This window comes from Pseudopipra pipra, chromosome 1 (genome assembly GCF_036250125.1).
Source record: "Pseudopipra pipra isolate bDixPip1 chromosome 1, bDixPip1.hap1, whole genome shotgun sequence".
NCBI lineage: Eukaryota > Metazoa > Chordata > Aves > Passeriformes > Pipridae > Pseudopipra > Pseudopipra pipra.
This window is the reverse complement of record NC_087549.1, coordinates 152,783,798-152,806,399: the sequence shown is the minus strand read 5'-3', so window position 1 is coordinate 152,806,399 and position 22,602 is coordinate 152,783,798. Positions and strand designations below refer to the sequence as shown.

Genomic DNA, 22,602 nt, shown 5'->3' with positions numbered 1-22,602 from the left:
AGACAAAATGATGTAATTTTTTTTTTTAACTGCAGATTTACAGAGTTCTAAAGGCACGTGAGAGAGAGAGGCACATTTAGATTTTAAAACACAGGCAAGGTTTTGACAATTAGATTTTTGTCCCACTTGGATTAATCATTCACATCTGGTGTAACAAGTACAGGCTGCCCCTCATTAAAAATAAATATCAGCACGTCACTGCTTCGGTGTTCCAGCAAAGTTGGCTTCGTCAATGATCTTTAAAAGGAACATTTTAATTGGAAAAAGGCAACCTGTGTTGGAAATTAGGGCCTGTTTTCATGGGAAGAAAACCAACTGAATTAAAAAGTTTGCAATTTGGGCAGAACCGCGTATTTTTTTTTCCCTCAAAGACTTCAGTTGACTTTGGACAAAGTTGTGTGATTATCTGTCTGTGCTGCTATCAGGGCCTGGAAATGGAATAGTCAGCATATTCCAGCAGAAAGAACCTCAGTTAACTCATGCAAATAGTGTAAAAATCATATTTTATTAATGCGAGTAGGAAGTGAGAAAAAAAGATACGGTTTTGTTGTTTGCCTTTCGTAGCTCTTTAAAGTCACAGCCAGCCCATAAAACCATGCCAAGGTTTTGCTGATGCTTCATTCTTTCAATATTTGGGGATGGCTTTAAAAAATATCTTAGTTGCTGAAAAGGAATAAAGCTCAGCAGATTTTCATCTTCACGGTTCCCAGGTTACGGCAGAAAGGTTGAAGGAGAAGGCGAAAGAAAAGGAAAAAGAAATTCAAATGATTTTTAGCTCTCCTGGCTGTAATAAAATGCTTAAAAATGCTTAAAAATGAAAAAAAAAATATGGCAGAAATATGAGCTGTTTATTGTAACAAAGGAAGGCAGGTGGGAGATAGTTTGGCATTTTTGAACATCACAAGGTAAATGCAAGGAAGGAGAAGAATGTTCTGGTCAGAGGGAGTAAAGGTGGAGAAACACTTGAATATTAGCTTTAACTTGAATGAGAATTATTAGTCATCCAAACACTGGTTTCCAAAAAGAGCCTTGAAATTAGAAATAATAATTGTGTTGTTTTGAAGAAGGAGGTTTTGTGAGAATTTCACTGCAAGGTGAGTGCTGATGCTGAAATCTGTCATAGAGCCCATGCCTTTGCTCCAGGCTGGTGTTCCTAAGGCAAAATGGAAGAGTTCCTATTTTTCCTCTCCCTTTTATCTCTGGATGCTTAAATAAGTACCACAGGGTCTTATTCTGATTATTTTTTAATTTTTATTTAATTGGCACAGCTGAGTGGCTGTTTAGTCATAAGATTAAAGATTATTTTGCTGTGTTTTTTTCATCAGAACAAAGAAACTTGAGATAGATAAATAAATTTAGAAGAGTGAACTCTTTCAGTGGCAACCACTTGTGCTTCTAAGGATACAACCACTTGTGGTTTTAGAGATACAACCACTTGTGCTTTTAAGGACTGTATTTTATCCTGCTGACTCCAGGAAATGAGGAGGATGAAGAAGATTGAAGCAGAATCTACTCAGAAGCCCTCAGTGATAAAATAAAGGGAAGCATGTGGAAGTTGTGAGGAAAGAAAACCATTAATATTTTTTTGGGGAAAAAAAAATTCACTATGAAAATAGTCAGAGACACGGGGAAACAGAAGCTGTGAAGTCTCTGTCACTGGAGAGATTTGAAAATGAGCTGGACAAGGCCCTGGGGGGGCTGAACTAAGTTGGTCCTGCTTTGAGCAGCTTTAGGCCAGAGGTCCATCCTAAACTGGGTTATTCCATCAGTCTGTGACTAGACGTGTAAATTTTATGAGCAATTTAAATTCTTAACCAAAATTTGAAGGCTAATTTTAAGGCCTCTTCGTGAAACTGATAGAAATGTCTAAAAAAAGCTCTACAAAAGGCTGCACAGCAATGAAGGTACCGGGCAAGGTGTGAACTCACTGCACCCACTTTCCTTTCAGTAATAAGGCAAAGTCACCTGTCAGTACAAATATGGGACCAGGGAGATTGTTTCCCCCAGAAAACTCTGTCAACAACTCTTTGTTCTGCGTTTGTTCCACTAATCTTTGTCCTGTGCTGTAAATGTCTCAGATTTCGTTGCTCAGGACTCTGTGACATGGATGAATCTCCTCAGAGACCCCTCATAATTCCTCCCTTTTGCTCCTGACAGATCCAACAGGGAAGGAGGTGGGAGCAGAGCAGCTGTTTGGGCTGACGGCCCCTAATTTGGTAGAATTCCATTTGCTGGGAAAAAGAAAATAAAAGAATAAGTAGAAAGTGGTTTTCCTCACAGAAGCAAAGGTGATGATTTGCTGCTCTCAGTTCATAAATTTAAATTTGTAATTTTTTGGTTTTTTTTTCTGAATTTCTTTTTCAAACAATTAGGGGGCAAATTTGGTCCTAGTCTAAATGGCAAAATAAGGAATATTGTATCTGTGAAACCAGGCATATGGAGAATTTTTTACTATGAGGAAGTATATTATACCCCTTCTCCTTGGCAAACCTATTCCATGGTTCACCACTTTGGGATAGCAGCAGCCTGAGGAAGGGACCAGTAGGGCTTGGTTTAGGCTTAAACTGTACCAAAACCCAATGAGTTAAGCCACTTGCAGCTGATGATTATCCTACTTAATTTAATAATAAAAATAAACCCTTCTTGTTCTCTAAAGTAGGATCATATTTGATAATGATAGTTTTAATTTTAAGGAAGGTGCTCATGCACCTCTCGATTCTGTCAAAGTTTTGGAGACATTCATCATTTTTCTGATGCCTGTCCTTGGCCAGAGGATCTTCATGACTTGTCCCAAATTCCACAGGATGTCTGAAGGAGTGGCTTCAACACCAGATCTTTCAGGGCATCAAAAACACATCTGAATTTTCCTGCAAGAGTCTATTTGCTGTCCAGGTCTCAGTTTTGGTTGTCTAATTAAAACACAGCCCATGTTTATTTTCAGAAGGAGACCTTATCAATCGGTAGAACTTGCCATGAACATTCTTTGTCCATGAGAGGTTGGGATGATCCCAGTGGTGTGTGTACTCCAACCACTGTTTTCTCCTTAACATCAATAAAACAAAACTATTTTAATTAGAACCATGTAAAAATTATCCAACACAATCAGTTTGGTTTAAAAGCAACATGATTTTGCCAAAAAAAGAAATGGTTCTAAGTAAAGTGTCAAGCCTGGCAAAGCTTCATCTTCACAAAAGCTTCACACTTCTGAAGTTCTTCAAATGCACTCTCTGATATTTTCCAACAAGAAAACAACAACAACAGGAAAAAGTCACTATTTGAATTGAAATTAATTTTTAATTACAGTTATTGGAACTAGATGATCTTAAAGGTCCCTTCCAACCCACACCATTCTATGATTCCAAACGCTTTGAAAGTTGGAACTTTTGATGCTAAAAAATATTTTAAAAAGAAAATTCTGTGATTGGTAGAGAATTAATGATTTTTGGAAAGGGCAGGACATGCTGGTGATATATGAATTTTATACTGAGACATCTAAAAGGTAAGAACAACATGTGCAGAATGGGTAGAAGAAGTTAGAGAAATAAAAAATATAAAGTAAGATATGGACCCACCATACCTTTTTTTCTCAGCATACAAGAGTTGCCAAAGAATAAACAATACACAGCTATGCAGAGGTGAGAATTACACGTGGTTATGTAAAGAATGAGAGACTATAAAGTATTTAAATAGTGTTTACAGCTTGAATTCTCTTTCATTGCAAAAACACTGTGAGACATGAACAGACAATTTTGGTTTGATTTTTGTTAACAGGTGGTTAAAACAAAAATCCCTTCAATACTTCACAATAGAGATCTTTCTTTTCCTTCCCAAAGAACTTTTCTCATTTGTTGTTTCTCATCTGTTTTCCAAACTACTTCAAGTTTTGCACTGAATGGACCATCATTCTGTGCAATTATTGCCATGATTTCAACTCCATACATTTAATTGCTTTGAATTTTGCAATGATATAAGACACATAGGGATGCAGTTTTTAGGGCACATGTCTATGGATTATTTCAACAGTAGTCCCAATGAAATTCCAAACAAAATTAGAGCGGTGAAATTTGGTAGAACAAACAGGAAGACTGCAAGTAGAACTTTAACACCATGTAAGGTCTGGCCAAGGACTCTGGAAACAAAGTCACACACTGATTTATCTAAATTTCATAGACAGTGGTATAGAAATGACATGGGCTAAAACAGAAGGAGGCACCCACCCAAAAAGAAGAACTTAGAACTTATTCTTTGATCTTGCAATTCCTGAAAAAACCATTTACCCTGCAGAGTAATGCTTCAGAAACGGGATGGAAAGTGTAATATAATAGGAAGAGGATAAAGAAAGTTATTACAAGTGGATTGTTCTGCCCCTCCAACATGACACACATATTTCTGATGGTCATAGAATCATAGAATGGTTTGGTTGGAAGGGAGATTTAAGCTCATCCAGTTCCAACTCCTCTGCCATGGGCCAGGACACCTTTCACTAGACCAGGTTGCTCAGAGCCCCATCCAGCCTGGCCTTGAACACCTCCCAGGCTGGTGGTTGTCTGTCCTCATAGGTAGAAGACATTGGGTGCCAAGATCTTTTTTAACAGAAGTTGGACATACACAGCAGGAACAAATGGCTGTAGTAGAACAAAAAAAACAAAACAGACCCAAAGACTTGCCACTCCCCTCAGTGATTGTGCCTGAGGTTATTAAACAACGGGCCAGAGCATGTGCTGTGTTTGCCACCCCGTGATGTTTATAAAGGCAAGATAAGGAACACTCCTAGAAGTTATGATTTAGTCAAACACAAAGTAGACTTTAATCACACATGGGTTGCTGCTTCACTCCAGTGTCTGCAGAGCAGCTGGACTTGTGCCTTTAAAGGGAATGCAGCTCCTGCTCCTGCCACTTCAACCCACCCTGGGACGTACCCTGCGTTGGTGACATCTGAGGATGAGCTGGAAAGTGCTTTTCAACCCAGGAACATTTCCCAGCATCTTCACAAAAATAGATTGGGCATTTTAAAGGGTTTCACCTCTGCACTGGTGTGTTCACAGCCAGATGTCCATTGCCAGGCATCCTTGGGCAGTGATGTGATCCAGTCCTGATCCTTTCCCTGTCCCAGGGAATGGCAAACAGCAGGCATTGCTAAGGCTGAGAGCGAGCACTGGGATTCAGGGTTTATCCTCTTTATGGAATATTCAAACAGTACCAATCTAATTTCCTCAGAAAGTAAATTTTGTGGTCTGGAGTGAGCCCAGGGTGCATTTCCCATTCTGCAGCAGTGCCTCCTGCCCACAGCTGGGTACAGATGAGGAGAGTGCACTCCGGGAGGATTAGAGGAGCTAAGATGGATGGGATGGATGCTAAATCCTGCAGCCCACACACTGAAAGACTCACAAGGTCAGTGCTCAGCAAATACAGTTCTCCCTGTGCCTAAAATTCAAGTAAAAATATTTCAGTCATCAAAGCTTCCTAAATCATGAAGCTTGGAAAACCTCGTGCAGGTAGGAGAGGTGGGGAACTGGATCTTCATGGAGCAACAGGTGACAGGAACTAAAGCACAGTCCAATATTAATGCAGCTGTTTTATCCCTGGTTAGGTTTGAACTTATCCTTTGTCAAGCTCTGAAGTGAGCTGGATGCAGCTTGCCTCAGCTTTTCAAAGTTCAGGGACACCCACAACAAATCCTTTGTGGGAACACGGTCATTCCCACTTGGCATGGATGCAACGGGCAATTGCTAAATTCCCTTTTTCTTCTCCTGGAAAAAACAGGAATCCTCTGCACCTCTTAGGTCTCATGGATGTGGTGCCTCTCTGGATTTCTTTCCCTGGGACTCTCTACTGTCCCTGTGACCACCACGGGGTACTTCATGGAGAAAGGGATGGGACCCACGCCCACCTTACAGGGGGGATGCCACGAAATCCATGACTTTACAGGAAACACTGAGATGGAAATATTCCTTCACTGACAACCTGAAACCCCTCACAAAAAGTCCAGGAGAGCTGCTCCCAGTAAGGTTTTGATACATAATGAATTTACTTTTGTGCACCAAACCCTTTTTGTAAAATCATAGAATGGTTTGGGTTGGAAGGGACCTTAAAGACCATCCAGTTCCACCCCCTGCCATGGGCAGGGACACCTTCCACTAGATCAGGTTGCTCCAAGCCCTGGCCTTGGACACTTCCAGGGATGGGGGATATTTTCCTGAGGTGTTTTCTCTGAGGTTACAGGGGCAGAACTTTCCAGCAGCCTGAGCCTTTCCAGGTTGTTCTGCAAACGACTCCCCAGCAAAACCCCAGTGACTGTAAACAGCATGAAAACATCAAAATCCCCTGGTTTAATCAATTCAAAATGAGTTTCCTTTGGCATGAGGGACTATTCCTACACCAGAACCTCCAGCTTTCAGCAGCTTCCTCTGTTAGACTTTCAATTGCCAAAAGAACACAATAAACACGATTTGAGTTCGTTTTCTGTGCTCTACAAGGGCAGAAAAAAGAAAGGAAAAAGGCTTAATTTTGCCAAGGTTAAATGAAGCATACAAGTGAACACAAAGGAATGAGAAAGCAATAAAGAAAAATCAAGTTTGTATCGAGTCTGAATCAGGAGCAAAAATTGAGGAAGTTAATAATAACTGAAAATTGAAAGTTACAATGGAAATTTTTGTTCAGTTTTCATAAAGGCCTACCTGCCTTGAATGGAGTAGGAGTTTACTAAGCAATACACTTTGTGAATCAGAGCTCTGTAGGAAAAATCCGTGATATTTTTGATTTATGGCCCTATAAAAACAGAGACATGTTTTGATTTTTCTTTTCTTTTTCCTTCTGTCTTGTTCAGGATGTATTTTTAAAGGTTAATCTCAATGTATTCGAAGATTTCTAAAGACCTTCAGAGGGGTTTGGAGCAATTGTAGGGATGGGACAAAATCCCATTAGGTGACTTTTTTTATTTTCAGAATCTTCTGTTCATTTAAATCTCTGAAGGTTTAGAAAGGCTTTTTCTCCCATGCTGCACAAATAGTTCAATTACATTAAATTCTGCCATATTAAAGCAAAACCATAGGAGCAGTCTCATAACTTGCCACCCTCTTTGTGTTTAAAAAACAGCTCCAGGAATAAAAAAGGAATGAAAATTGGATTAAGACATGTCCTAAAGAGAGGGAGCACTGGATTTTTAATCACAGCAATTGCTCATGTGTGCATCCATCCTGGTGAGAGAACCTCAGCTGGGATAAACCAGTTCTTAGTCATTTCAGCTGTTTCTGGTAAATTCTGGAGGAGGTGGGTCCTGCCTGGGTAATAAGAGTGAAAGACCCCCCTGTATAACTTGTAATCCCCTACAAACCCAGTCTGTTCTGGATGAAGCTTTAATCTGCCTCTACTCTGCTGCACCAGAATTGTACTTTGAAGTGTCTCAGTGTGAATGTGGTGATGGCTTTTACTCACAAGGTCACTCATAACTCCTGGGGGGAAATATTTTTCATCAGGAAGCCTCATGTTCCAGCCATTCAATAATTCTCTGCTTATGGTCATAGATTTCTGGGAAAACTTGATTGCCTTCCAATCTCAGGCAGATGTGAAGAAAAACTTATATATATAGATGACCTAAACCACAACAATATTTTATTTACGGATTTTTTGTGGTTAAAGATTGTGGAAAATCACTGGATTAGCAGCAGTGTTCATATTTGCCATACAAAGTGGAACATAAAATTAAAGGTTTTATTCCAGAACATAGTGAAAAGTTCTCTGTCACAACTCTCCATTCTTCTGACCCTCCTCATGGATTTGAGTCCTGCTCAACAAGTATCCCCTTCTTAGATGTTTCCAAAAGGTCAGGAGTGTGGCAAAGGCTCTAAGACCTCTGTCCATCATTATGTCCAGTGTGGGCTCACCTGTTTCCTTTCTCTCTCTCTTTCTCTTGTATCCCTTGGAAGGGTTAATTTTCCAAAAGAATTGTTTGCCTTCGATTCTTGGTTCATGATATATTTAGCACAAAAAGCTCATATTTACCTCAGCAATGATATCTTTCATTGCATAAAACTTTGGAAAGATTCCCTAGAGGGAATTTTCTCCAACAATTAGAGCAAGAGAGGAACACAGTGACTCGTAACACTTTGTTTAGAGTTGGAAGGAGAAGGATGCTGGGATGAAACTGTGAGATGCACCAGCCATGGCAGCAGCAGGGAAGGGAATGAAGGAGTGTCTTCCCAAAGAATACATCCCACCTGGCCTTCTGTGGGCTTCTCTTAGGTCATTTTGCACTCTCCTGGCTTCTGCAGCTGACCAGTATTCAGCCACAGTAAAGCAGCTCTACATTTTTGTCCTTGAACAATGGAATTTATCCCCCACTTTACACCCAAATCGAGTCTGCTGACACTGACTGTCAAAAAGTTCCTGAATACTGCACTGAAAGGAGTGAGAAACAGCCCTGGTGTGGATCTCTGAGGCTCCAGGAAGAGCTTGAAAATGGAATCCTGTGCCCAAGTGGAGCACTGTGACCATCCTGAGGTGCAAGAGGAAACCTGGAATTCTCAAAGGAATCATTCTCCAAGCAGCTTCTTTAAGCGGTTACCAACAGATCTCCTGGGAGACGAGAAAGGGAAGGAAAACTGCTCCTCACTTTCTTGTTTTCTGTTCCCAGAACTGTTTGATAGCCTTGAAAAGAGGTGAGTACTCTCAGATCCTGGGCTCACTCTGAGAGCTGCCTGGGCAGTAAGTCCTGATGGTTGGATGGATGTGGAAGCTGTCACATCACAAGAAGCATTTGGATAAAGCTCTCAGGCACATGGTGTGATTCCTGGGCTTGTCCTGTGCAGGGCCATGAGTTGGACTTGATGATTCTTGTGGGCCCCTTCCAACTCAGGGTATTCTATTATTCTACCATAAATCTATGACTTTATCTTTTGCTTGTTAATAGATTTTGGATTCTGTCCTTCCTACGATTCTCTTCAACTGAACACTCCAGAAACTCCAAAAAGGATTGAAAGAAATATCAGAGATAAGCACCCAAACATACAGGTAACCTTAAACACTTGGCAGCTGTGCAGGGTGCAGGGAAAAGAGCAGATGAGTCACTGTTGAGAAGGAGCTTTTTGAGATTTGCTGTTGCTTTATTGTCTGTAAAGTGTGGCCACTTGCAAAAACACTGAGGAGATGATGCACTTCTCCTTCATTAATCCTCTTATCCTGCTGAATCTCATTCTGCTCCAAACTTAACTGTGTTTCTGTTTATAAGATGTGCTGGTTCCTGGTGGCCATTTCCTCAGAGACAGGAGTCTTGTAAGGCTTGGTGTAGCCATACACCTATCCCAGCCAACAACCTCAAATGGTCTCAAAATACCTATTAATGACCCTGTTGCCCACACAGTAAAAACCAGAAACAATGCAGCACCTGAGCCTTTAGCTGAGCAATCAGACAGTAAGAGACCATTGCAAGATGGGAAGGGAAAAGAGAAAAAAATCTTTTAAATGCCCTTCTTCATCTTATACTTTTCACTGGAGACAAACATAAGTGAAAAACACAGTGAATTTCGGAATCTTCAACATCCCACAGGGATGTGGTGACAGAACAAGAGTGAATAGCTTTAAACTGACAAAGGGTGGATTTTAGATGAGCTTTTAGGGAAGATATTCTTCCCTGTGAGGATAGTGAGGCCCTGGTACAGGTTGCCCAGAGAAGCTGTGGCTGCCTCAGCCCTGTAAGTGTCCAAGGCCAGGTTGGACAGGGCTTGGAGCAACCTGGGCTAGTGGAAGGTGTCCCTGCCATGGCAGGGGCTTGGAATTGGATGATCTTTAAGGTCCCTTCCAACCCAAACCATTCTGGGGTTTTATGATTCTATGACTTCTACTTGTCCCTTGAAAAAAACACCATTTAATTACCTCAAGTTTTTCTTTTCTGTAGAACAGGAGGCACAAAGCTCCTGGTGACATTGGAAGAGATGTGGAGACCTTTGTTGAGCAAATCACGGTAAAGGATAAAGGACTTAAAAAACCTCAGTAGCCAGTGAATAAAAAAGAGGAGGATAATCACAGGCAAGCATGTGAAATATTTAATTGCAAGCTGAAGCTCCATTTATTTAGAGACAATGCAGATCTGTGTCATTGAACTTTGTGCAAATTGCCACAGTGTCTTTCCAATGCCCACTGGGCCTCAGTTCAGCAACATGATGGATGGTTCAATTTACTGAGTAAACCAAGAGCTCTCCTTGTATTTTAGATGCTAATCTTCTGATTGAACTCAATTGCCAGGGAGACCTGCCCTACAAAGTTTGCTAATAAGAATTGATCCAGCCATTGATAAGGATTTAAAAGGTTGATGCAGGATATTAACAAGTATTGAATTTAACTGCTCCCCAGCTACTGTTAAAGAAAAGGTGTAAGGCTGTCTCAAACCTGCTGAAAAATTAATAACTATCATCTCTGTATTAAGTGACATTTGTAACATTTCATTAAGGTTAGGGCACAACCTTTTCATGTTCACGAGGTGATCATGGAAATTTGAGGTGTGAGAGAAGAATAAAAAGCGCGTGCCATTGATGTGTACATTGAATCAAACTTTCAACCCCATTACCCTTCTTTTGTGAGGATTTTCTTCACTGAGAGGGTTTTTAAGAAATGGCAGGGGCTGCCCAGGGAGGTGGTGGAGTTCCCACCCCTGGAGGTGTCCAAGGAAGGCCTGACCATGGCACTCAGTGCTCTGGGCTGGGGCACAAGGTGGGGATCAGACACAGGGGGGACTTGATGGTCTCAGAGGTCTTTTCCAACCTCAGTGGTTCTGTGATTCTGAAGGTTTTAAAATAGCAGGTTCAAATGTTGAAAATTCCAACGAAAGGAATACCTTGAAGGCACAACCCCTAAGGGGCTTAGAGAAGATCACAGGTTGAACCCAGCTCTGCCCTGTTGGTGTTACCAGGGCTTAAATTCCTGTAGCTGGGCCTGGTGCCCTCCATAATTAGTGCTTCTTTGGGTTGGGCCTGACATGCACAGAAAGCTCAGGACCTTTCCTTCCTGGGCTTTTGCAGAACAGGGAATCCATCCACACCATTCCCTTGGCACTGTGGAAGGCACACACAGGCACTTGGGTGTTTATGCCAAGAGGTTCAATGGGGCAAATTGTGGACAGATCTGTTGTTCTCAGCAGCCTCCCAAAGGGGTCTGCAGGGAGCTGGAATATTCTCTTTGCAGCTTTAAATCCCTTATTTGCAAGAAAAATGTCCTGATTTCCCAAAAGCTTGAACAATTCCATGTCCACTCTGGGTGATCAGTCTGTGGAAAAACCTCTGGCTTTGTCAGAAGCTGCTTTTTTTTGGAGAGTGGATCAATATTCCCTTTGCCTGAGTCTTCAATAAAAAGATATGCAGTGATTCAATGATTTTTTTATTGGGATGATGATTCCACCACTTCCCTGTGCAGCCTCTTCCACGGCCTGACCACCCTTTCAGTGAAGAAATTTTTCCTGATATCCAGCATAAACCTCTCCTGGCACAACTTGATGCTATTCCCTCTGTCACTTGTTATCTGGGATTACATTTTGCAATCCAGGAGAACTCATTAACACATTTTAATTCTCATTTACTTATTACTCCTAAAGCATTTGAGGAAGGGAACTGAAGAAAACTCACAGGAAGAAAAAAAAAAAAACACCTTTCTTTTGTTGCAAATCAAGACAATTCAGATGTCAGGCTGGTATTTTTAAGAGCTTCTTTAATTAGTCTTACATTAGAAGGCAGTAATTAGTGTATGTGTGAGGGGAGTGTTAATCACTTCATCAAAAATCTATTTGATTTAAATTAGATTCAACATCTACCATTTTTCGAAGCCCAAAAGGAATTTGAAACTGTGGGTGGGCCTTCATATCCCCAGATCAGAAGGTGAGGAACTGGCACACAGACCCTCAATCTGGTGGGCAGCTGCAGAGGCACAGACAACACTTTTATTCCAGAATTTTCTGATACTTATCCCACAGAAATTGGTCTGACATTCAACCAGTAATTCTGGATCCAGCCAAAACAAAGCTGCCCTGAGCACCCAAAAGATCTCAAGGGATGGACACTTCTTGCTGTAATGATGATTTTTCTCTTTATCCTTTATTCAAAGCCCAGTGTTCTCAGAGTCACAGCAGGCAATAATTAAGGCTAAAAAAAATCTTTGTCAGTCAATGTAAGACAATGAAATAACACTGAAGAAAGTGCCTCATCAACAGACATTTATGGATGGTCTGTTAAGAGATTTTCTCCTAAAACTAAAATTGCAACACAAAGAGTAATCAGAACATGCAGGATAAGAGATACTCAATAAATTAATTGATTATAAGCCTGTTTTGTTTGTCAAGATCCTCAGAGTTTTCTCAGGAAATCCATGAAAGTTTCTCAACGCAAAAAGTCAAAAATGGAAAAACAGCTTGCTGAGATTTGCTTGTTGGTTCTTCAGTCTCTACCAAAACAGAACTGCAAAATTAACAGCTTGGAGGCAGCTCTTCCACACAGGGTCAGTGTTTCAAAGGTTGGTTTTCTTGTCTGTTTGAGCTGGTTGCATGAGAATCTGTCGCACATCCCCACCAGCAGGAGTGATCTCAGTGAGCAGACACAAAACTGAAGCTGTTGTCATCTGAACATGTTACAGCAGAAAGAGTCCCCAGCTCTGGCCCCATTAACAAATGCAAGTTAAAAAAACCTGGCAAATTATTCTGATTTGAACCAGGGGATTGACCTTGCTAAAAAAATGGACCCACCAAAGAGGAAGGGGAGAAAAGTCATTTTCAGGCAGATCAGTGGATCTGGTTCACACGTTGCACACAACATCAGTACAGAGGTCTAGATTAGGTAGCAGGAAAAATTTATTCAAGGAAAGGGTTGTAAAGAATTGGGAGAGGCTGCTCAGGGAAGTGGTGGAGTCACCATCCCTGGAAGTGTCCAAAAAAATGTATTCATTTGGCTGTTGAGGACGTGGTTTAGTGGCGAACGTGGTGCTGGTGCTGGTTGATGGTTGGATTTGATGATCTTAAAGGTCTTTTCTAACCTTTACAATTCTATGATTTGATGATTCTGAGGGAGGTCAAGGCACCAGATGTGGCTGAGTTCAGGAGATGACAAGTTTGGTCCTGCTGCCCAGGGGTGATATCTGTGGGTGTGTGGTCAGAGGAACAGAATCAACCCCATGGTGAGAAACCTGCTGAGAAATTTGCCTGGGTTTGTAACAAAGCACCTCTCAAGCTTTATATGTTTATCCAAGAAAGTAATTTAATGCATGGGAGACACCCACAAACTCCTGTATTACATATGGTGACCCACACAAACCATCCAGGTTTTAGAGATTCCCTAATTCCAGATTTGAAAGATTTGTAAACACTGTGCAGAGCCTTTTATCCCATCTAATTTTCACTGGACTAGACATGGATTGGGACTAAAGATAAATGCTGGAAGAGGCATCCCAGGACAGGCACTGTGAACAGTATTTTATTTTATTATTTTATTATTTTATTTTATTTTATTTTATTTTATTTTATTTTATTTTATTTTATTTTATTTTATTTTATTTTATTTTATTTTATTTTATTTTATTTTATTTTATTTTATTTTATTTTATTTTATTTTAATTTAATTTAATTTAATTTAATTTTTTTATTTTATATTTTATTTTATTTTATTTTGTGTAGAATTAGAAACTTTTTTTTTTTGAAGCCTCTCCCAGCAACCACAGATTTAAAGAACCTGGACAGAGAATACCTTTTCTAGCCATAATTTAATTTTGGAGAGCCCCTGACATAGCAGGTTGGATCATGAGATTTCCAAGTTTTTAATGGCAATTTGAGTCATCTCTCCATTTTGACAGGAAACCTACAATATGATCTGGGACCTAGAGACAAAAAGCCCTTTATTCAGCCATAAAATCTGCTTTGCTGCACCTGATATCACCCTCCTGACTCTGTAGGGAGTAACTTTGCTCTCTGTCTTACACCTTGTACCATGGTACAAATTGGAAATGGTGCAGTGATTGAGATTTTATCCTGATGAACTGTCAATGCTTAAAATTGATTATGGTAGGAATTCTTGAGTGAAGTGGTATCAAATCTCAGGAAGCCTGGCGCTGTCCTCTGCTTTTTTGGATCTTCTGGGAGATACTTTCAGAGAGAGGAAAAGAAAAAAAACAACATATCCTTATGGATATAAAACCATTCTTTACCAGTCAAGTCAAATTTTGTGCTTCAAACCCCTGCTGGAAAATAGAAAATTTGGAAAAATTGCAGGAGAACTGAAAAGAAAAATGGGATTTGCCACACATCTCTGACATAATATTCCCTTTTGTTGCATCACATCTGCTGTTTTTAACTCTTTCCCAAGTTTTCTTCTCTTCATTGACGACTTGGACACATCTTTTGGTCTGAAAGGCAGGTCAGACAAGATCAAGAAGAAGGGAACAGCAAGAAAAGCTGGGACAGTTTTTCCACATATGCATTGCATAAAAAATGTGCCCTTTGGGTGACACAGGGGAGAGAATTGCACAAGTTATCCCAATTTTTTGGACTGTCACACTTTCTTCCAAGGAAACAATGGCACAGGGTCTGCTATCACAACATGCTCCAGTAAAAGATAACCACAGTGTTTTTTTATTTATATAAAACAGTTACATTTAAACTTGTTATTTATATAAGAGTTATATTTAAGACAGTTTTTATGTTCCCCCGTTTGAGTGACATAAAAAGACAGATGAAGGTGTCCAGAAAAGACTGAGGTGTGGGAAAACTTTAAGAAGACAGTGGAGATTGGGTGGTGGGTTTTTTTGGAAAAATTTGTATTCTTCATGTCTTGGGTTATTTCTAAATCCTCGTATTTAAAGCATGAAATCACTGGAAAATAAAAAAAAGGAATTTCTCTTCTTATGCAGTGTCATACCTCTGGATGTGACAGCTCCTTGCCATGTAGGTGAAAATCCAACTAGATAAGGGGTTGAAGTGATTTGACCATAATTTCTGGAGAGTTCAGCCTCCTGTTGGAAGCAGATTTAGGGCTTGGGGTCGGGACTTAACATCTGAGTCTTGTTTATGCAACACCCTGGTCGTGTCTCATTGAAAAACTCTCTTAAAGATTAACTTCCCAAACTGTTTTGGAGGTTCAATTGTGCACAGCACCTGACATGGAGGTGTCCTGTGTTTTCCAAGAGCTTCTGGAACAAACAAACCCACACCTTGGTTTTCATTACATCCCTGCCATGACTCCTTAAAGAAAAGATAAAGGAATAAGAGATTAATTTCTCAAAAAATGCTGAGATCTCTTGTGGTAAAACCTCATATTTCACAATTTTACATGTAAACTGACCTGCTACATTTGCAGGGGCATCATCCTTCCCTTGCTTTGGGGCAAAACCCCTCTGCTTTCCCTCATCTTAACACTCCCCTGCTTCGGATTTGTAACTAGTTAAGAGCGTGTTTGCCCCAGGCTTTCACAAGGGTGTAAATGTTAATATACAAAACTGGAAAAAATTAGATAATGGTATTTCCTGCCTGCACAAACACAAATCCTTTGTCAACCCCGAGGTTTTGAGAAGTTTTGTGTGGGTTAGAAGCGTGTAGGAAAAAGGGGAGGTGGGTGGGAAGACCCCCCCACACTCCACTGCTCCCCAGCCAGGTGCCAGTTCTCTTGTTCACCAGCAACAAGGGAATATTTGGGAATGATCACCCCTTGTTCTTGACTCTGCTCCCATCAAAAGCCTCTCCACTAAACTGCCTTCAAACAACACCAAAACTGAAGCATCAAAAGAGGGTTTGACAACGAGGTGGCAGGCAATGGTTCCCTTAACAAAACAATGAAATGAGAGGGGAATAACACACAATTAATCCTTGTTAGAGTTCACTGCTGTAGCTGCAAGGACCAGAACAGGAGATTTTGTTCATATTCAGCACAACCTCGACTCTTGTGAAGAAAATAAAAGCTCACTGCATTTTGCTGTGCCTGGGTTCTCACTGCCCTCTTCCCTGGGGAATTTAAACTGCTGCTGCTCTAAGTGCACACCTCCTGCCAGGGAAGGCTTTAATGCACCAGGATGGGAAATAACCTTTAATGCAATGTCACAGACATCAGTTTTCCACTGGCAGGTTTCTATTTTGAGGTTGCAAATCAAGCTGAACTTGTTGGATTGGTGTTTGCATAATCCAGCTGCTGCCAGAATGGAGAGTGGGACAAGGCAGGAGGTGATTGGGGGGTGACATTCACAGGGTGAAGAAATGGAGGTGAGGCTGCTGTGCCAGAGAAAATTAGGTACTACAGGAATATGTGACTTTAAGAGAGGGATGAATGATTGAAATATCTGGGGTATAATTCAACTGCAAAAGCATAAATGTCTGTGGCAGAGGTGTTATGACTCAGATGTTTCTCTAGGATTCTCTTTGAGCTCCCTAGACCTGTGGTTGGGGTCTAGAGCACAATTCATCCCACCCAAAATAGACCCACAGAGCTGCATCCTTTCCACTGAGGGATACATGGATTCTGGGCTGACTGATCCATGGGTAAATGCCTATTAGAGATGGTGAATGATCCATGAGGTGAATCTAACCACAGTAATCAGCATTTTTTAATTAATTAAAGGGGATGATTAAGCACATTATCTGAACAGATTATCTGAGTACAACCTCTGCTTCTCTCCATTCAGTGCACACAAAAACCAGATTTTGACAAGCATGGACAGCACACAGGTTAAAACACTTATTGTTGGCTTGTGTGTGAATAATTCTTGGGTCTCATCATCAAATGGCTCTCTGAGCAACCTTGTCTAGTGAAAGGTGTCTCTTCCCAAAACAGAGGGGTTGGAACTAGATGATGTTTCAGGTCCCTTCTAGCCCAGGCCATTCTATGATTCCTTGAGTCTATGATCCCACAGAGGGGTGATTTCAGGTGCTCATCTGACACAGCCACCAGAAAGTTTATGTTGGTTCAGACAGTGCAAGTTCACTGGGGAAAAGGAGTTTTGCAGGGAATATCATTCTGAGCTATGGCTCTGTGGCTGAAGTTCACCACAAGTTGTCAGAGGTACATGCTTTTATGATCCTGAAAACAAATCCACACTGCAGAACATGATAAAAATACATATCCTTGCTAAGTTCTTTCTAATGGGAATGACTGATCAACCAAACTGGACAGTCCTGTCCACAAAGGCCATGAACATCCTGTGTCCCTCTTCAGAACAATGAACAACGAACAACAAAGAGTAATTAAAAACTTAAGAACCTTCCTATTTCAGAACAAATATTAAGCTGAGAGATTGTTTTTAATTAGACAGTCTGCTTTCTCTCTCTCTTTTGTCTTTTTATTAATTTTTTTTTTAATTACCAAACATCTTGACTAAGTCCAGTCTCCTGGGAGGAGAGTCTGTTGAAGTGACAGAGCACAGCGTGTGGAGATGCAGGGGAACAAAACCAATCCTCAAAACCTGGTTTTAATGAAGCAAAATATTCCTTCAATGCCAACTGGCTAATTAGTAACAGGGACAATTTCTCCCATGCAATGTAGGTATCAGAAGCAAGGCCAGAGGGCACCTCACATATCCCATATAATAAACATTCTTCCCAGATCACAGTGAAGATGGAAAGGCAAGGAAACTGGAAGGATAATCTTGATAGTTGACTGGTGTGAGCAGGGTGGGTCTGTGATGAAGGACATATTTGCCACATTCCCCAGGGGGAATATCTCCCAGGGCAGGTCTCAAACAGAAGCAACTAATCTGGCAGGAGGTGTCCTGAACCTGCACATCCATGAGCATTCCAAGGTGCATTGGTACCTGCCACGGTTAACTCTGAATGAATGAGACTGGGACACTTCTGGCATCCAGGTGAAAAGGTTTTATTAGGATGAATCAACACAAAATGGCTCCTGCCTTTTATATGGTGAAGTGAGAACCCTCTGGAAGAAGAGGTGGAGTTAGGGAGGAGCAAGGGTGGAGTATGTAAATTAACAGGGTGGTAAAACCATACAGGGAAAGGTGCTGCATTGCACCAAAAATTAACCAATAAGAGGACAGGGTTTAGGGCCATGAGGGAAAGTTCTGGAAAACTAGGGTATAATAATGAGGGGAATATTACAATAAATAAAGAAAACACAATATTAAACACAAAACACACCCTGAAACAGTTCATAAAAGTCCATCTTTGCTTCCATAGCATGTTCCTTCTTGAGAGGCGAAGCTTCCTTCATTTTTCCACCTCCTGCAGATACCAGTTTCCAAATTACCTCCTGTGACCAGTCAGTCAGATCACAGAATCACGGAAACTTGGAATGGTTTGGGTTGGAAGAGACCTTAAAGTTTGACTGTTTCCAACCCTCTACCATGGGCAGGGACCACTTCCACTAGGACAGGTTGCTCCAAGTTCATCCAACCTCTCCTGTTCCAGTCTCTTTCTGTTGTTCACTGCTCACTTTGGGCTTTCATTTTAGGGCTGTAACAGTGTCAGGAGCTTCTTGTAGTCTTGAGGGGATCAGCAAATAGAAATTGTGATCGTGGATTCGTAGAATTGTTGAATGGTTTGGGTTGGAAGGGACCTTAAAGATCAGCTCTTTCCAATCCCCTTCCACTAGCCCAGGTTGCTCCAGGCCCCGTCCACCCTGGCCTTGGACACTTCCAGGGATCCAGGGGCAGCCACAGCTTCTCTGGGCAACCTGTGCCAGGGCCTCACCACCCTGACAGGGAAGGAATTCAGATGGACTGAGCTGTTTGCATGCCATGGAATGCCACTGAAGGACATCTCTGCTACATGTCATGGTTGACTCCCAGCCAGCACCACTCACCGGGGTCCTGCTTTGACCTTTAAAGCAACACCTTTCAGAATAAATATTTCATGCAATAAATGCTTTTCCTCTCTGTGCACCAAGAGCACAGGACCTGATAAAATTCTCAGCTCTCCTGCCAAGATTCGACGTGGCAGATTTGGGCTCTAAATCCCCACCCATGAGCTTTTCCTCCCTGTTCAGCTGCACATTCCCTGCTAACTGCATCCTATATAATCTGGGTAGCATTTGTACAGTCTCATATGCTCAGTCAGCAAAAAGGTTTTAACAAAAGACACAAAGCCTACCTGGTTATAGGTATCCCAAGCATGTTGGGATAAATTTTGATCCAACTTGAAGAAAAAAAGTATTATTTCACTGCTTCAAAGGAAGATGGAAAAGCCTGAACTTATTAATTCACTACTAAGTGAAGATAAACATCAGTGACACTGAAAAGGTATTTGTTTTTTCCAGCATTTATTTTTGAGGATTAAAAAATTTCTAATGGTTAATTTTATTTTTTTAATGAAAATTAAAATTTAACTTAAACCAAGTATTCTTTTTCCCCCAAAATTTCTACAGAGCTAATTTTAGTTATTATTTTTTGAGAAGATGGAGTGAAAGCTGCACACTTGAATGCTGAAATAGAGCTGTTTTTCACAATTTCTGATCCACTGCAGATGGCAAACATTTGTGTTCTGACTTGAAATCAGAAAAGAGTTTTCAAAATCTTCAGTGTAGTAATAGAATCTGTTTTTCACCTGGTGACAGAGTGATGCCTTTGGAATAGAGAGTGCTGAACATACTATTGTGTAGGTTGCAGCTGAAGAAAAATAATTAAAGTAACACTGAAACTGCAGTGTAAGTTATTCAGAAGTCTGAAAACACTGGAACAATTTGCCTGTGCAACCTTAATTTCCCTTTCTATTTGACTGACTAAAATTCCACTCTGTTTTTTTGCCTGTATTAGTAGTTTTTTATTCAACATATTGGTGCTCTTTCAAATGGGCAGCAAAACAACATTAGGTTCTACCTCTCTTTTGTAACAGCTCTCTGCTTGATTTACTGAACACTCCTCAAACCCTCCAGAGTCTGAAAGCAGAAGTGTATTAATTTTTCCAGGTTCTTGTCACTGCAGTAACTTAGAACTGCATAAACACGAATGGGATTATTTTCCACAGCCATGGATCACTGAGCCACTTTCAGGTAGGAAACGGAACCATAGAGAATTTAAGATTAATCAAAAAAATAAGTGAATTCAGTGATTTTTCCAACAGGTAAAATATTAGATGTACTACTGGTAGCTGCAGCCAGTGATTTTAGAGACACCATGAGGGGAGCTGGTCAACCTGGATCCTTGGACAGGAACAGGCAATTTAAAAGATGACTCTTCTGACATATTTTAGATGTTCACTTTGGGATTTATAGAGATTTATAGAGAAGATACCAACATCTGGTCAGACTAATCCAGCTCAGTGAAGGAATAAAGCATCCTGGAGAACAGTGTGTGTGTCTGTACAATCCTGTTTTACCCTCAGTGGGGTCACTGTGGGCACTGAGTATGTTCAAACTCAGGACCTATGTCAGGTCCTGAGCTGAGGATTCAGTTGAGTCTGACTTTCTTATTTCCTTGTTTTCTTCTCCAGATTAATTTGAAACCTTTGATGAAGAAAGAAGACTGATTCCTATCTAGACACTAATCACAGTCTGGTGTCCAGAGTGCTTTTTTAGAAGAGCTGTATCTGAGGCCATGGAAATGAGAAGGTCCTGGGATGCCACTGTCTTATTTTGGCAGTTTTTTCTGAACAAAAAGGATTCCCAGCTCTGGAGAGCACAGTGTGAAAACCATTTGCTTACAGCCTTGTGTGAAGTGCTGATGTCTGGAGAGGGACAAGAGTTTAAACTGTGTCTACTTTGTCCTATCAGCTGCCTCACTACAGCTCTTACATTACTCAGAGGCGTTTTAGTCTCCATCCTGAGGTGACAATTTTTCCTTATGTATTATAGATGGAGTTTTCATGTCCAACAGCAAATCTGGACTGTGTAATGGGAAGATACAGCTCAGGTCTGTACAGATATCAGATTCCCTCTTGCAGTCAGCAGTGCTAAGGAGGGGGATTAAGTCTCTTGTGTTTTTCCTACTGATTCTATTCCTGGTTTTAGACCTGGTGAGGATGATCAGCATAAAGTGCCCAGCCTAAGTTCACATGGCTTTCCTGGGAATAAGTTTCTGTATTTCTTGTTGGGATCCACATTACTCATTTATTCGAGTGGTTCAAGCAGCCAACAAGGGCACAGGAAAGGGCAGATATTCCTACAGGTGGGTGCTGACACGTGTCACAGGACAGATATCCTGAAAGGATGTCTCAGAAGCAGAAATCAGCTTTTTATATTTGGTGGCCTTCAAACGGGTTGACAGCAATATTTAGGGTTCATTCCAAGAGTCACCTCCAACCATTCCTCACCACTGAGCTGTTTTGCCCTTAAATTCACTTTACTTCAGGTTGCCAATCTCATGTGGTGGAAGCATCCTTGGGATTTGTCTCATCTGTCCCAAACTTGCCTCTGCCAGTGAGGAGCTGACATGGATGGTGAGTTGCAGAAGGACTGGAAGTCAGGCATGTGGAAATGTGGGATTGCTGAGGAGTTTTGCAGTGCTGGAGTCCCTCAGGCTGGGATATGGATGGCTGCAGGCACTGAGTGATGTGCAACTACAGTGGAAATGGTGTGTAAATTCAGGCTCCAGACTATGCTTAAGCTTATTTGAGCTCTTTGTACAAAATCAGTGCATATGTATAAATAATTTTATAGATTCAGGACCACCAGTGGTACAGGAACCTTCTGGTTATGGAATTCTGGTGGTGTCTCTCCCTTGGAATGGGGAGACTTATCTCCAGCAATTTATTTTTAACGTGTGCTAAAAATTCATCTGAAAACACAAACACATTTATCAGCCTCCAGAGCTACTTTTTTTCTTTACTGTTTGGTACAGAACTGAGCTCTGCCTTCATATAGAGTATCCCTGGGGTCTGGACACACCCCTGCTTCCACAGGGTCCTCTCTCTGTCCACACCACACTCAGAAGCTGATGGTTCCCTGAGCCCCTGTGGGAGGACAAGCCTCCAGATCCCTGCTGGAGAGCCCTGAGCCAAGGCTGAGTCACGGAACCAAGCCACCAGGATTTTTTCCAATAAAATTCACTATGTGGTTCTGTGAAACTCTTTTTCTGTAACTTTTAACTGCCTAAAAAGAGCTGTTGAGCTTTGTCCCTGCCATGCCTGAGGCTCATTTCCCCATGAACCGGTTTATGGCCTTTCCTTGACCTCTGGTATCTCCTGCCAGCACTGTGTGATGCCATCAATTGATCTCTGGGTAATGGAGCCAGCCAATTCATCTCACTCATTTTCCTTGCCTGAGGTCAGGTGGAGCCTCACAATTCCATGATATTTACCTGACAAACATTTACAGCCTCAAATGTTGGTTATTAGCACAGGGGGTGCTTGGTATTTGTATTAGAGCACTAATTAAATGCTCATTTGTAGTACAGTCGTGTGTATTACCCAGAGCACAGAGTGATTTATGGAAGTGACAGTCTTCAGACAGCAGAAATATTTGCTGGAGGAATATTTCTTCTGATGGTTTTCTTCCTGTTCTTTTTATGGCAAAAAAAAAAATCCTGTTTTTTTAATAGAGAATAATCTTAGTTATCTCTCCATGCTTAAAATCATAAAGAATATTTGTTTTCAAAGGGTAATTGCTCAGAACACTAACACAAAAGCCATTTCAAGGCAGAATGATTTTGTTGGGGTGTATTTGGGTATTCATAACATAACTGGGAGCTAAAAATGTGCCAAGAGAG

General features: G+C 41.1%; 1 long non-coding RNA gene across 2 annotated transcripts; it reads left to right on the top strand.

Moving 5' to 3' along the window:
- Positions 1–16,888: 16,888 nt before the first annotated feature.
- Positions 16,889–21,919, top strand: LOC135421756 (uncharacterized). Of its 2 annotated transcripts, XR_010434186.1 has the most exons (4): positions 16,889–17,012; positions 19,866–19,949; positions 20,390–20,507; positions 21,797–21,919. It is a non-coding gene; the product is annotated as an uncharacterized LOC135421756 (long non-coding RNA). The 2 variants fall into 2 exon arrangements; XR_010434184.1 differs by lacking the exon at positions 21,797–21,919 and having other exon boundaries at positions 16,890–17,012; positions 20,390–20,665.
- The last annotated feature ends 683 nt before the right edge of the window (positions 21,920–22,602 follow it).